Source organism: Salmo salar, chromosome 02, assembly GCF_965601325.2.
Source record: "Salmo salar chromosome 02, fSalSal1, whole genome shotgun sequence".
NCBI lineage: Eukaryota > Metazoa > Chordata > Actinopteri > Salmoniformes > Salmonidae > Salmo > Salmo salar.
In genome coordinates this window covers 33,073,530-33,089,363 of record NC_138292.1, presented here as the reverse complement: position 1 = coordinate 33,089,363, position 15,834 = coordinate 33,073,530, and the positions used below count along the sequence as shown (strand labels likewise).

Here is a 15,834-nt window from a genome sequence, read left to right as displayed (position 1 = left end):
TGAAATAATAATTGAAATATTTAGTAGTTATGGAGTTCCAGCACTTCTAGTGTTAACATGCTGACTAGACCAGGCAATCGCGCGCATGTTGATTTTGTCCATCCACACCAGACACGATCAGGTCACGCAGGTTGAAATATCAAAAGAACTCTGAACCAACTATTAATTTGTGGACAGGTCGAAACACATGAAACATTGCTAGCTAATTTGTCCTGGGATATAAACATTGGGTTGTTATTTTACTTGAAATACACAAGGTCCTTTTTTCTGGATCTTTGTAAAACTTTGACCCATTTGAGTCACACAAATCGTGTGTTCTCTACTCCGACAATTAATCCACAGATAAAAGGGGAAACCTAGTTAGTTTCTAGTAATCTCTCCTCCTTCAGGCTTCTTCTTCTTCTGTGTTATATGTCGGCTGGCAACCAACTTTAAGGTGCATTACCACCACCAACTGGACTGGAGTGTGGACCTCAGTTCATCTTTCATTCACCCACGTGGGTATATGCTCCTAAAAACCAATGAGGAGATGGGAGAGGCGGGACTTGCAGCGCGTCAAAATTAGAACCAACTGCGCAAGTAGTTTGGATGAAATGATTGAATGATTTATTTTGCAAAGCTCCTTCCTGCACATAATGCGGGTGGTGTGGTCAGCATGTAAGACTCTTTTGCGAAAGCCCCACTTCTCCTTATATGGTTCATTTCGAAACGCCCACTCCTTTTGACACCCCTACTTTTCCTGAGAGGTGCACTGCACTGAGAGATGACATATCAGTAGGTGGCAGCATAGACCCTGAGGGATGACTGCTTTGAGAGATGAAGTCGCAGTTGGACCCTAAGGGATATTATGCTAATTTGATTTCAGCAGGGCTGCAGAAATTGACTAGGTTAAATGTTCAAAGTTTCTTTTGAAAAAAATATTTAAAACAGAGTAGTGTTACCATATTACATCGAGTGTTAGTTTCATGTAACAAGGTTGACCTTAAAATGAGGGACAGAGGTAAATTAATCACTAATCACATGAAATTAATAATAATATTCAGAAATAACTTTGTCAAAGCAACAAAATAACTATGGCTTTACAATGACGGTGAAAACTTGGAGAAATGTTGGAGTTAAATGGGTTAAAATCTTCCTAGAAGTCAGAGATTGCAAGTCTTTATTCATATAAAAAATCTGATTTATTGAATTCTCCATATTGTCTATGTTAACGGGGCACTTTATTTATTATAACAGTCTTTTAAAATTCAATATTGGTGCACAATTTCTACTTAAATTATTAAAGGGGCGCAAAAGGCGCTCTTTTTGTGGAACAACCCAAGTAAGGGTGATGATGAGAGGAAGAAATACGATGCAGGCCACAGCATTGCAACACCTTTTTCACAAGTGTGTAACAAAGCTCTCAACACAGTCAGACTCACACGCATTTAATACGCACACTGTGCTCATATGAGGAAGTCCTCTTCAACTACCGATCCTTCCACACCCTCCGCCTCAATCTCCATCTGTTGAGAGGAGCACCCCCATCATGGCACATGGGATCCTGGCCTGGTATCTCTCTGCTCTACTGGGGCTTCTCCTGACCCCTTCACTAGGGTTGGAACCTCCACGGATCTCCTTCCCCCTCGGTTAGTAGAATATTTGATTCTTTATTGTTTTTTCATTTCCATGTTTATGTATTTGCATGTGTGTGTGAATCTTGCAAAGATGCAGCATTCAGGCAAGTCAGATATGATTTCAAGTTTATTTCATGTAAATATATAATTTGTCAGAATATAATATGAATATAATACCAAAAAACTTTGTCATGTTGAACTGCTGAGACATTTTCCAACTAGGCATAGCTTGTGGCTGTATGCACATCACTTGAGTTTCAGTTTGTGCCTCTTCCTCTAAATCTTAAGAAAACATTATGGCACGATAGACACCAAGGCACATAACCTAGGCCAGGGGTTCCCAAACCTTTTCACTCAGGCCCTCCTTCCAGCATTGGGGAACATCCTGCTCTGCACACGCTCCCACCACATCTATTTCTATGGGCACAAGCACTGTTCATGACATACACCTCTTGTGTTGGTGGAGAGAACATTTAGCAGGTTTAACTCTTATTTCCTGCTGTTAACCCATTTGTCATGGGGTGAAGAATTTTTTTTGCAGTTTTAAAGCTAATTTTCTTGCAATTCAATAGATTTTGCCATGTCTAATGTGTATTCGTGTGACATTTGAGTGACGCAAACGTTCCAACAGAATCTCTGGGCTAAAAAACCTAGCTAAAACACTTTAGCTGACATGGGCTAGTTGATCTGGACATTTCTGACAAGTTATAAATAGCAATGACAGACATGACGAGGAAAATGTATTATGTACTACCCAATTTCGAAATGTTACCTTGTGCATTCTACTATTACAACTTTCAAGAGTAAGTTGAAAGCTGGACCCCCACGCCCCCCCTGCACCCCATAGATTGGGAACCACTGACCAAGGCCACAGACAGACTGTAAGGACAGACACACTCACATACAGTACAAGCACAGACTGCCTGATAATACATGTTTAGGTCAGGTGACAGTTGTGGTTGGTTTATGCTACTTGGGGCATCCAAGATTCTTTATTTTTTTTTATACTTCATTTACTTTTCCCCTCAAGCTTTTACTCAATCAATACAATGGTCCATTATATCCCCTCTTTCTCCTTTAGCTACAATACAATATTTGGACACTTTTTATTTTGCTCTTTGTGGTGTACTCATTTGCCTGCATACCGTTTTACAAGAAAGTCAATGACCACAAGCAGAGATGTCGCTAGATTCAAAGGGCAAACAACTCAATCTAAAATTAAACTGTGCACAGCGCTACATGTTCAAAAGTGAGAACACATAGAGTCTGAGTTTTTGTTTGGATACCTACAGTTGAAGTCATAAGTTTACATACACTTAGGTCGGAGTCATTAAAACTCTTTTTTCAACCACTCCACAAATTTCTTGTTGACAAACTATAGTTTTGGCAAGTCGGTTAGGACATCTACTTTGTGCATGACACAAGTAATTTTTCCAACAATTGTTTACAGACAGATTATTTCACTTATTTTTCACTATATCTCAATTCCAGTGGGTCAGAAGTTTACATACACTAAGTTGACTGTGCCTTTAAACAGCCTGGAAAATTCCAGAAAATGATGTCATGGCTGTAGAAGCTTCTGATAGGCTAATTGACATCATTTGAGTCAATTGGAGGTGTACCTGTGGATGTATTTCAAGGCCTACCTTCAAACTCAGTGCCTCTTTGTTTGACATCATGGGAAAATCAAAAGAAAATCAGCCAAGACCTCAGAAAAGAATTGTAGACATCCACAAGTCTGGTTCATCCTTCGGAGCAATTTCCAAATGCTTGAAGGTACCGCGTTCATCTGTACAAACAAATCAAAGTTTATTTGTCATGTGCGCCGAATACAACAGGTGTTACAGTGAAATGCTTACTTACAGGCTCTAACCAATAGTGCAAAAAAGGTATTAGGTGAACAATAGGTAAGTAAAGAAATGAAACAACAGTAAAAAGACAGGCTATATACAGTAGCGAGGCTACATACAGACACCGGTTAGTCAGGCTGATTGAGGTAGTATGTACATGTAGATATGGTTAAAGTGACTATACATATATGATGAACAGAGAGTAGCAGTAGCGTAAAAGAGGGGTTGGCGGGTGGTGGGTGGCGGGACACAATGTAGATAGCCCGGTTAGCCAATGTGCGGAAGCACTGGTTGGTCGGCCAAATTGAGGTAGTATGTACATGAATGTATAGTTAAAGTGACTATGCATATATGATAAACGGAGAGTAGCAGCAGCGTAAAAAGAGGGGTTGGTTGGGGGGGGGGACACAATGCAAATAGTCCGGGTAGCCATTTGATTACCTGTTCAGGAGTCTTATGGCTTGGGGGTAAAAACTGTTGAGAAGACTATTTGTCCTAGACTTGGCACTCCGGTACCGCTTGCCATGCGGTAGTAGAGAGAACAGTCTATGACTGGGGTGGCTGGGGTCTTTGACAAATTTTAGGGCCTTCCACTGATACCGCCTGGTGTAGAGGTCCTGGATGGCAGGCAGCTTAGCCCCAGTGATGTACTGGGCCGTACACACTACCCTCTGTAGTGCCTTGCGGTCAGAGGCCGAGCAATTGCCGTACCAGGCAGTGATAAAACCAGTCAGGATGCTCTCGATGTTGCAGCTGTAGAACCTTTTGAGGATCTCAGGACCCATGCCAAATCTTTTTAGTTTCCTGAGGGGGAATAGGCTTTGTTGTGCCCTCTTCTCGACTGTCTTGGTGTGTTTGGACCATTCTAGTTTATTGTTGTGGACACCAAGGAACTTGAAGCTCTCAACCTGCTCCACTACAGCCTCGTCGATGAGAATGGGGGTGTGCTCGGTCCTCCTTTTCCTGTAGTCCGCAATCATCTCCATAGTCTTGGTTACGTTGAGGGATAGGTTGCTATTCTGGCACCACCCGGCCAGGTCTCTGACCTCCTCCCTATACGCTGTCTCTTCATTGTCGGTGATCAGGCCTACCACTGTTGTGTCGTCTGCAAACTTAATGATGGTGTTGGAGTCGTGCCTGGCCATGCAGTCATGGGTGAACAGGAAGTACAGGAGGGGACTGAGCACGCACCCCTGGGGAGCTCCAGTGTTGAGGATCATTGTGGCTGATGTGCTGCTACCTACCCTCACCACCTGGGGGCGGCCCGTCAGGAAGTCCAGGATCCAGTTGCAGAGGGAGGTGTTAAGTCCCAGGATCCTTAGCTTAGTGATGAGCTTTGAGGGTACTATGGTGTTGAATGCTGAGCTGTAGTCAATGAATAGCATTCTCACATAAGTGTTCCTTTTGTCCAGGTGGGAAAGGTCACTGTGGTGTGCAATAGAGATTGCATCATCTATGGATCTGTTTGGGCGGTATGCAAATTGGAGTGGGTCTAGGGTTTCTGGGATAATGGTGTTGATGTGAGCCATTACCAACCTTTCAAAGTACTTCATGGATACGGACGTGAGTGCTACGGGCCTGTAGTCATTTAGGTAGGTTGCCTTTGTGTTCTTGGGCACAGGGACTATGGTGGTCTGCTTGAAACATGTTGGCATTACAGACTCAATCAGGGACATGTTGAAAATGTCAGTGAAGACACCTGCCAGTTGGTCAGCACATGCCCGGAGCACACATCCTGGTAATCCGTCTGGCCCCACAGCCTTGTGTATGTTGACCTGTTTTTAAAGGTCTTACACACGTCGGCTACGGAGAGCGTGATCACACAGTCATTCGGAACAGCTGATGCTCTCATGCATGCCTCAGTGTTGCTTGCCTCGAAACGAGCATAGAAGTCATTTAGCTCATCTGGTAGGCTCGTGTCACTGGGCAGCTCGCGGCTGTACTTCCCTTTGTAGTCTGTAATAGTTTGCAAGCCCTGTCACATAAGATGAGTGTTGGAGCCGGTGTAGTATGATTCAATCTTAGCCCTGTATTACGCTTTGCCTGTTTAATGGTTTGTCGCAGGGCATTGCAGGATTTCTTGTAAGCTTCCGGGTTAGTCCCGCACCTTGAAAGCAGCAGCTCTACCCTTTAGCTCAGTGCGAATGTTGCCTATAATCCATGGCTTCTGGTTGGGTTACGTACGTACAGTCACTGTGGGGACGACGTCCTCGATGCACTTATTGATAAAGCCAGTGACTGATGTGGTGTACTCCTCAATGCCATCGGAAGTAGTTTAGCATCTGCTTCATCTGACCACTTTTTATAGACTGAGTCACTGGTGCTTCCAGCTTTAATTTTTGCTTGTAAGCAGGAATCAGGAGGATAGTTGTGGTCGGATTTACCAAATGGAGGGCAAGGGAGAGCTTTGTACGCATCTCTGTGTGTGGAGTACAGGTGATCTAGCATTTTTTTCCCTCTGGTTGCACGTTTAACATTTTGATAGAAATTTGGTAGAACTGATTTAAGTTTCCCTGCATTAAAATCTCCGGCCACTAGGAGCGCCGCCTCTGGGTGAGTGGTTTCCTGTTTGCTTATATCCTTATACAGCTGACTGAGTGCGGTCTTATTGCCAGCATCTGTCTGTGGTGGTAAATAAACAGCCATGAAAAGTATAGCTGAACACTCTCTAGGCAAGTAGTGTGATATTGCCATTTATCACAATATACTCTACTTCAGGCGAGCAAAATCTAGAGACTTCCTTAGATTTCGTGCACCAGCTGTTTACAAATATGCACAGACCGCCCCCTCTCGTCTTACCGGAGTGTGCTGTTCTATCTTGCCGGTGCAGCGTATATCCCGCTAGCTGAATATCCATGTCATTTAGCCACGATTCCGTGAAACATAGGATATTAGTTTTTGATGTCCCGTTGGTAGGATATTCTTGATCGTACCTCGTCTAATTTATTGTCCAATGATTGCACGTTGGCGAGTAGTATTGACGGTAACGGCAGCTTTCCCACTCGCCTTCTCCGGGTCCTGACCAGGCATCCAGCTTTGTCCTCTGTACCTGCGTCGCTTCCTCTTGCCAATAACGGGGATGTCGGCCATGTGGGGTGTTTGGAGAATGTCTCGTTGTACAAAAAATCTTTGTCTAATCCGAGGTGAGTGATCGCTGTCCTGATTTACAGAAGCTCTTTTTTTGCTGTAAGATGCGGTTGCAGAAACATTATGTACAAAATAAGTTACAAATAATGCAAAAAAACAACATAATAGCGCAATTGGTTGGGTGCCCGTAAAACTGCTTCCATTTTTTTCCGGCGCCATTTTAGATTTAGTAACAATAGTACGCAAGTATAAACACCATGGGACCACGCAGCCGTCATACCGCTCAGGAAGGAGATGCGTTCTGTCTCCTAGAGGTGAACATACTTTGGTGTGAAAAGTGCAAATCAATACCAGAACAACAGCAAAGGACCTTGTGAAGATGCTGAAGGAAACGGGTACCAAAGCATCTATATCCACAGTAAAACGAGTGCTATATCAACATAACCTGAAAGGTCGCTCAGCAAGGAAGAAGCCACTGCTCCAAAACCGCCATAGAAAAAGCCAGACTACGGTTTGCAACTGCACATGGGGAAAAAGATCATACTTTTTGGAGAAATGTCCTCTGGTCTGATTAAACAAAAATAGAACTGTTTGGCCATAATGTCCATCTTTGTTTGGAGGAAAAAGGGGGAAGCTTGCAAGCTGAAGAACACCATCTCAACCGAAGCACGGGGGTGGAAGCATCATGTTGTGGGGGTGCTTTGCTGCAGGAGGGACTGGTGCACTTCCCAAAATAGATGGCATCATGAAGGAGGAAAATTATATGGATATTTTGAAGCAACATCTCAAGACATCAGTCAGGAAGTTAAAGCTTGGTCGCAAATGGGTCTTCCAAATGGACAATGACCCCAAGCATACTTCTAAAGTTGTGGCAAAATGGCTTAAGGACAACAGTCAAGGTATTGGACTGTCCATCATAAAGCCCTGACCTCAATCCTATAGAACATTTGTGGGCAGAACTGAAAAAGTGTGTGTGAGCAAGGAGGCCTAGAAACCTCAGTTACACCAGCTCTGTCAGGAGGAATGGGCCAAAATTCAGCCAACTTATTGTGGGAAGCGTTTGACCCAAGTTAAACAATTTAAAGGCAATGCAACCAAATACTAATTGAGCGCATGTAAACTTCTGACCCACTGGGAATGTGATGAAAGAACCAATGTGGTACGGATCTGTTATTTTTATACTCAAGCCAAACAGGAGCTAGCCAGCTAACTATCTAGTAGTCAGCTAGCCACTGCTAGCGGCCATCAGCTTCCTCTAGCACGGACAACTCTCGCCAGTCTGCACAGCGCGACTCAAACCAGAGCAAATCGGACTTATTTTTCTCCATATCTCCAGATTCCTACCGCAAGCTCTGAACTTTTTTTATTTATTTGTCCACATGGATCATCGCAGCTAGCTAGCTGCTATTCGAGTGGCCACTCCTGGCTAACGCCTCTGTCCCGAAGCAAGAACCAATTAGTCTGGAGCTAGCCTTGCTAGGCCCATCTGCTAGGCACATCTCCCGGCTAGCCAGAGGTCCATCAGCCACTCCTTGGGCTACAATACCTATTTTGCCAACTGGCCTGGATCCCTGCCGACCCATCACGACTGGACCACCGACGTGATTCGCCCGATGGGGGTTTTCTCAACTGGCTCCGCCGTTGCGTCGTCCCCTGAATACCCATCCGCTAGCCGCGTCCCGCTAGCTGTCCAGAGCACAGGACTGTTAGGTTAAGAGGCCCATCGGACAAATTCTTTGGCCACTATACCTATTTTGCCAATTGGCCTGGTTTACCTCACAGAGCCCTGCTGATCCGTCTGCCGACGTAATAGCACGAGGGGGCCACAACAGACTTTCTTCCGTTGCAACGTCCTTCTGCTAGCTTGCTAAACCCCGGCCCGCTAGCTGCCTGAAGCCACTCACTGGACTCCTATGATCACTCGGCTACGCATGCCTCTCGCTTATTTCACTGTAGAGCCTCTAGCACTGCTCAATATGCCTTATTTAACACTTTAGTTCCACCTACCACCCATGCGGTGATATCACCTGGTTTAAATTATATTTCTAGAGACAATATCTCTTTCATCGTCACTCAATGCAAAGGTTTACCCTCACTGTAGTCACATCCTACCATACCTTTGTCTGTACATTGCCTTGAATCTATTCTACCGTGCCCAGAAATCTGCTCCTTTTACTCTCTGTTCTGAACGTACTAGACAACCAGTTATTTTAGCCTTTAGCCGAACCCTTATCCTACTCCTCCTCTGTTCCTCTGATGTGGAGGTTAATCCAGGCCCTGCAGTGCCTAGCTCCACTCCCATTCCCCAGGCGCTATCATTTGTTGACTTCTGTAACCGTAAAAGCCTTGGTTTCATGCATGTTAACATTAGAAGCCTCCTTCCTAAGTTTGTTTTATTCACTGTCCTAGCACACTCTGCCAATCCGGATGTCCTAGCCTTGTCTGAATCCTGGCTCAGGAAGACCACCAAAAACCCTGACATTTCCATCCCTAACTATAACATTTTCCGACAAGATAAAACTGCCAAAGGGGGCGGTGTTGCAATCTACTGCAGAGATGGACAGAATTCTACAGGCTTACTATCCAGGTCTGTACCCAAACAATTCAAGCTTCTACTTTTAAAAGTCCACCTTTCCAAAAACAAGTCTCTCACCGTTGCCGCTTGCTATAGACCACCCTCTGCCCTGGACACCATATGTGAACCCATCTATCTTCAGAGCTCGTGCTGCTAGGTGACCTAAACTGGGACATGCTTAACACACCGGCCATCCTACAATCTAAGCTTGATGCCCTCAATCTTACACAAATGATCAATGAACCCGCCAGGTACAACCCCAAATCCGTAAACACGGGCACCCTCATATCATCCTAACCAACTTGCCCTCCAAATATACCTCTGCTGTTTTCAACCAAGATCTCAGTGATCACTGCCTCATTGCCTGCATCCGTAATGGGTCTGCGGTCAAACGACCACCCCTCATCACTGCCAAACTCTCCCTAAAACACTTCAGCGAGCAGGCCTTTCTAATCGCCCTGGTATCCTGGAAGGATATTTCAGCAAGCAGTCCTTTCTAATTGACCTGGCCCGGGTATCCTGGAAGGATATTGACCTCATCCCGTCAGTAGAGGATGCCTGGTCACTCTTTAAAAGTGCCTTCCTCACCATCTTAAATAAGCATGCCCCTTTCAAAAAATGTAGAACCAGGAACAGATATAGCCCTTGGTTCTCTCCAGATCTGACTGCCCTTGACCAGCACAAAAACATCCTGTGGTGTTCTGCATTAGCATCGAATAGCCCCCATGATATGCAACTTTTCAGGGAAGATAGGAACCAATATACACAGGCAGTTAGGAAAGCTAAAGCTAGCTTTTTCCCGCAGAAATTTGCATCCTGTAGCACAAACTCAAAAGTTCTGGGACACTAAAGTCCATGGAGAATAAGAGCACTGCCCAGCTGCCCACTGCACTGAGGCTAGGAAACACTCACCACCGATAAATCCACTATAATTGAGAATTTCAAGAACCATTTTTCTACGGCTGGCCATGCTTTCCACCTGGCTACCCCTACCCCGGTCAACAGCCCTGCACTCCCCACAGCAACTCACCCAAGCCTCCCCCATTTCTCCTTCACCCAAATCCAGATGGCTGATGTTCTGAAAGAGCTGCAAAATCTGGACCCCTACGACTCAGCCGGGCTAGACGATCTGGACCCACTTTTTAAAATGATCTGCCGAAATTGTTGCAACCCCTATTACTAGCCTGTTCAACCTCTCCTTAGATTGGAAAGTTGCCGCAGTCATCCCCCTCTTCAAAGGGGAGACACTCTAGACCCTAACTGCTACAGACCTATATCTATCCTACCCTTCGACTGTCAATCACCACATTCTTATTGGCAGACTCGACAGCCTTGGTTTCTCAAATGATTGCCTCACCTGGTTTACCAACTACTTCTCTGATAGAGTTCAGTGTCAAATCAGGTGTGCCACAGGGTTCAATTTTCTGGCCGACTCTTCTTTGTATTCATCAATGATGTCGCTCTTGGTGCTGGTGATTCTTTGATCCACCTCTACGCAGACGACACCATTCTGTATACTTCTGGCCCTTCTTTGGACACTTAACTAACCTCCAGACGAGCTTCAATGCCATACAACTCTCCTTCCGTGGCCTCCAACTGCACTTAAATGCAAGTGAAACTAAATGCATGCTCTTCAACCGATCACTGCCCGCCTGTCCAGCATCACTACTCTGGACGGTTCTGACGTAGAATATGTGGACAACTACAAATACCTAGGTGTCTGGCTAGACTGTAAACTCTCCTTCCAGACTCACATTAAGCATCTCCAATCCAAAATTACATCTAGAATTGGCTCCTCGTAAAATTGACCATCCTACCGATCCTCGACTTAGGCGATGTCATTTACAAAATAGCCTCCAACACTCTACACAACAAATTGGATGCAGTCTATCACAGTGCCATCCGTTTTGTCACCAAAGCCCCATATACTACCCACCACTGCGACCTGTACACTCTCGTTGGCTGGCCCTCGGTTCATACTCGTCACCAAACCCACTGGCTCCAGGTCATCTACAAGTCTCTGCTAGGTAAAGCCCCTCATCTCAGCTCACTGGTCATCATAGCAGCACGCACCCGTAGCACATGCTCCAGCAGGTATAGCTCACTGGTCACCCCCAAAGCCAATTCCTCCTTTGGCTGCCTTTCCTTCCAGTTCTCTGCTGCCGATGACTGGAACGAACTGCAAAAATCACTGAAGCTGGAGACTCCTATCTCCCTCACTAGCTTTAAGCACCAGCTGTCAGAGCAGCTCACAGATCACTGCACTTGTACATAGCCCATCTGGAAATAGCCCATCCAACTACCTCATCCCCATACTGTATTTATTTATCTTGCTCCTTTGCACCCCAGTATCTCTACTTGCACATTTATCTTTTGCACATCTACCATTCCAGTGTTTAATTGCTATATTGTAATTACTTCGCCACCATGGCTTATTGCCTTTCCTCCCTTCTTACCTCATTTGCACTCACTGTATATAGACTTTTCTTTTTTCTACTGTATTATTGACTGTATGTTTGTTCCATGTGTAACTCTGTATGTGTCGAACTGCTGTGCTTTATCTTGGCCAGGTCGCAGTTGTAAATGAGAACTTGTTCTCAACTAGCCTACCTTGTTAAATAAAGGTGAAATAAAAAAAATATATACATAAATCATTCTCTCTACTATTATTCTGACATTTCACATTCTTAAAATAAAGTGGTGATCCTAAGACATGGAATTTTTACTAGGATTATATGTCAGGAATTGTGAAACTGAGTTTAAATGTATTTAGCTAAGGTGTATGTAAACTTCCGACTTCAACTGTGTATATATACAGTACGTATGCCGTTTTACAGTAGTTGTGGTAAAAAGAGATGAGAATATGAGCTAACTATCAGTCTAAAAGTGAGCACTAGCTGCTACATTTTGGAACCCCATTATAACTTTTTAGCTGTGTGTGGGGGGTGAAATTCAAAGGAAAGTCTTATTGATTGAATGGAAGGATATCAAACACAATTTACAAAGAATGTATCAATGCTCATGGTCTGGTGTTAACTGGTGGTCCACACAAACATACAGTGGCTTGCGACAGTATTCAACCCCCATCACATTTTTCCTATTATGTTGCCTTACAACCTGGAATTAAAATTGCTTTTTGGGGGGTTTGTATCATTTGATTTACACAACATGCCTACCACTTTGAAGATGCTAAATATTTTTTGTGAGACAAAAAAACTGAACTTGGACGTGCATAAAAATTCACCCCCTCAAAGCCAATACTTTGTAGAGCCACCTTTTGCAGCAATTACAGCTGCAAGTCTCTTGGGGTATGTCTCCATAAGCTTGGCACATCTAGCCACTGGGAGTTTTGCCCATTCAAGGCAAAACTGCTCCATCTCCTTCAAGTTGGTGTACAGCAATTTAAGTCATACCACAGATTCTCAATTGGATTGAGGTCTGGGCTTTCACTAGGCCATTCCAAGACATTTAAATGTTTCCCCTTAAACCACTCTAGTATTCCTTTAGCTGTATGCTTAGGGTCATTGTCCTGCTGGAAGGTGAACCTCAATCCCAGTCTCAAATCTCTGGAAGACTGAAACAGGTTTCCCTCAAGAATTTCTCTGTATTTAGCGCCATCTGTCATTCCTTCAATTCTGACCAGTTTCCCAGGCCCTGCCGAGGAAAAACATCCTCACAGCATGATGCTGCCACCACCATGCTTCACTGTGGGGATGGTGTTCTCGGGGGTGATGAGAGGTGTTGGGTTTGCACGAGACATAGCGTTTTTCTTGATGGCCAAAAAACTACATCTTTGTCTCATCTGACCAGAGTGCCTTCCATATGTTTGGGGAGTCTCTCACATGCCTTTTGGTGAACACCAAACGTGTTTGCTTATTTTTTTCTTTAAGCAATTGCATTTTTCTGGCCACTCTTCTGTAAAGCCCAGCTCTGTGGAGTGTACAGCTTAGTGGTCCTATGGACAGATACTCCTATGGACAGATCTCTGATTAATGCCCTCCTTGACTGGTGTGAGTTTTGGTGCATGGCCTTCTCTTGGCAGGTTTGTTGTGGTGCCACATTTTCAGAATGCCCTTATACTTCCCATTGTAAGAGGATGGTCTCTTAAAAAAAAAAAAATGGTTGGTTTTTGTTTGGATTTTCTCCTACCATATCTATTGTTATATTCTCCTATGTTATTTTAACATTTCTACAAACTTCAAAGTGTTTAAGAATTTTTTGAAACAAGTATTTTTTTTCTCATTTCACTTACACAAAATTGTTAATGTCCATTACATGAAATCCAAATAAAAATCCATTTGAATTACAGGTTGTAATGCAACAAAATAGGAAAAAACACCAAGGGGGATGAATACTTTTGCAAGGCACTGTACTACATCATCATAACATTTTTATTTGCCTTTCCTTTCAGAAAGCCCAGAGAGACCTCTTACCTTATTCAGCAACCCAGACATTAAAAACACAACCACAATGTTGCTAAAAGACGATGGCTGAACTCTGTTCGTAGGGGCACAAGATGCTGTGCTCTCATTGGATGTCAGCCAGCCTGATGTCATTACCATGAAGATTAAGGTAGGCAAATTAGAGCGGAAGAGGGGCCCTCTTATTTCATCAGAGATACATTTATAAAAGGTTCCAACAGTCTTACAAATATTATGTTTCTCCTATAGATGGAATGGAAGCCCTCTCGATCTTTACATGTGTACCACTAAAGGCAAGAAAGAAACGGTATTAATTGGGGTCCTCATGCACTTAAATGCACACACTTGCTTTTACAAGAAACCATGAGAACCACTCTCACATCTTCGATATCTGCCTATGTACTTATTTTTCTCAGACAGACTGTCCCAACTTTGCGAGTGCTGCAACCCATTAATGCCACCCACTTGTATGCCTGTGGAACATTTGCATACAACCCTCATGATACCTATATGGTAAGAGACTACAGATTTCCTAGACTGCAGAGTCTTAGACACCGTACACATGGTGACCGTGTCAGTGTGCACTGCGTCCGGCCCGCCACAGGAGTGCGCGATGAGACAAGGATATCCCTGCCGGCCAAACTCTCCCTAACCCGGACGACGCTGGGCCAATTGTGTGCCGCCCCATGGGCCTCCCGGTCACGGCCGGCTGCAACAGAGCCTGGACTCGAACCCAGAATCTCTAGTGGCACAGCTAGCACTGCGATGCAGTGCCTTAGACCACTGCGCCACTCGGGAGGCCTCCATTTTCCCTTTTTCTCCCCCCCCCCCCCTCTATCTCCCTAACGCCATCCTAATCTACCTCCCTCCACTTCCATCCTCATTCCTTCTCTCCTTTTCTCCTGCTCTCTCCCCTCATTTTCTCTTATTTCACTCTCTCTTTCCCCATCCAGTCTTTCAGCTCATCCCACTGTACAATGATATCATACTTTAACTCTCTGCTTCTCAAACTGACTGGTCTCCTTCTGACAGTCTCTCTACACACATTTTGTTGTCAGTGTGGGTTGGACAATGCCCCAGATACCACTCTAATGGCAGTCAAGGAAAGTTTCCTAGCCAGTGGAAGTGTGCGTCCGATAGGCAATGCACCAGTTCTCAACTCCCCTGACCAGCGCTACAGTCGGATTGCTGCACTACGGACAAAAGCGGCCAATGGACAGGACTACACCATACTCTTCCTGCTTAGTGGTGTCATAGTTATTTTCAAACTTCTATGCAATTTTTCGTGTGGTGATGACTCCCATCCCAAATTTGATGGCAGATTATTTTGTCACAGCACATTTTCTTTTGGTTGCAACTTTTGTCTTTCACTCTTCTCTTGGTCAGAGTCAGGGTTTCTCCACAAAGCTGTGCTGTTGAACAAGGATACCCACATCATAGAAGAGATCCAAGTGTTCAGACAACCACAGCTGGTGAAAAACATATCTCCAAGGTACACATTGAACCAATCTTAACTTTTGTCAATGTATGTTTTCAATGGGTATCGCTCTGTATACTGTGTACTGTCTGTGGCCTTTCATCCACTGAAACCCTTTGCCTGTTCCTCCTATCGCAGGGTTTTCTTTATGTGGGGTCCTCTGAAGGGGTGACCCAGGTGCCTGTGTCCCAGTGCCCATCCTATAAGAGCTGTGCCCAATGTGTGTTGGCACGAGACCCCCTCTGTGGCTGGGACCCTGCCAGTGGACACTGTGCCAGTGTGTCTGCTATTCCAGCCAATGCGTGAGTCCAACTTTAGATCTTTAGATGAATCACTGGCCTCCACATACTGCTGGTTCCCTGTGGCACTTCCATCCATTAATTAAAAACAAAAACAAATGTGAAATCGATGACACCTCAGCATAGCACTCATGCATGTGTTTGTGCAATGAAGAGAACACAGTAAGGGCACCAATGTTAATGGACATCCCGCTCTCTCACCTACCTTTCCATCGCTCTTTCCATCGGATGTGAAGCATGGCAACGTGATGGAGTGTCAAGGTTCCCTCACTGCTAAACCTCTGCCAGGTGATCACTACAATTAGACAAGTGTATTGGGATTATAAAGTAATAAAACCAGAAATAAACCATTATATTTAAGCATTGAGTGCTCTCTATGTATAACTCACTAATTTGTCTGTGCTCACATTCTATCCCCAGTGGAGGTGTACGTACAGCTAAATGAAGTAGTGAGGTTGAATTGTTCCACATCCTCCAATCTGGCAACCCTGAGTTGGAAGCCCACCAAA

General features: G+C 44.5%; 1 pseudogene across 1 annotated transcript; it reads left to right on the top strand.

Annotated features, from left to right (window-relative positions):
- The first annotated feature begins 1,528 nt into the window (after positions 1–1,528).
- LOC106580108 (uncharacterized) lies at positions 1,529–15,323 on the top strand (annotated as a pseudogene). The gene is made up of 5 exons (XR_014382661.1): positions 1,529–1,628; positions 13,540–13,730; positions 13,966–14,377; positions 14,410–15,041; positions 15,165–15,323. The product of XR_014382661.1 is annotated as an uncharacterized LOC106580108 (transcript).
- The last annotated feature ends 511 nt before the right edge of the window (positions 15,324–15,834 follow it).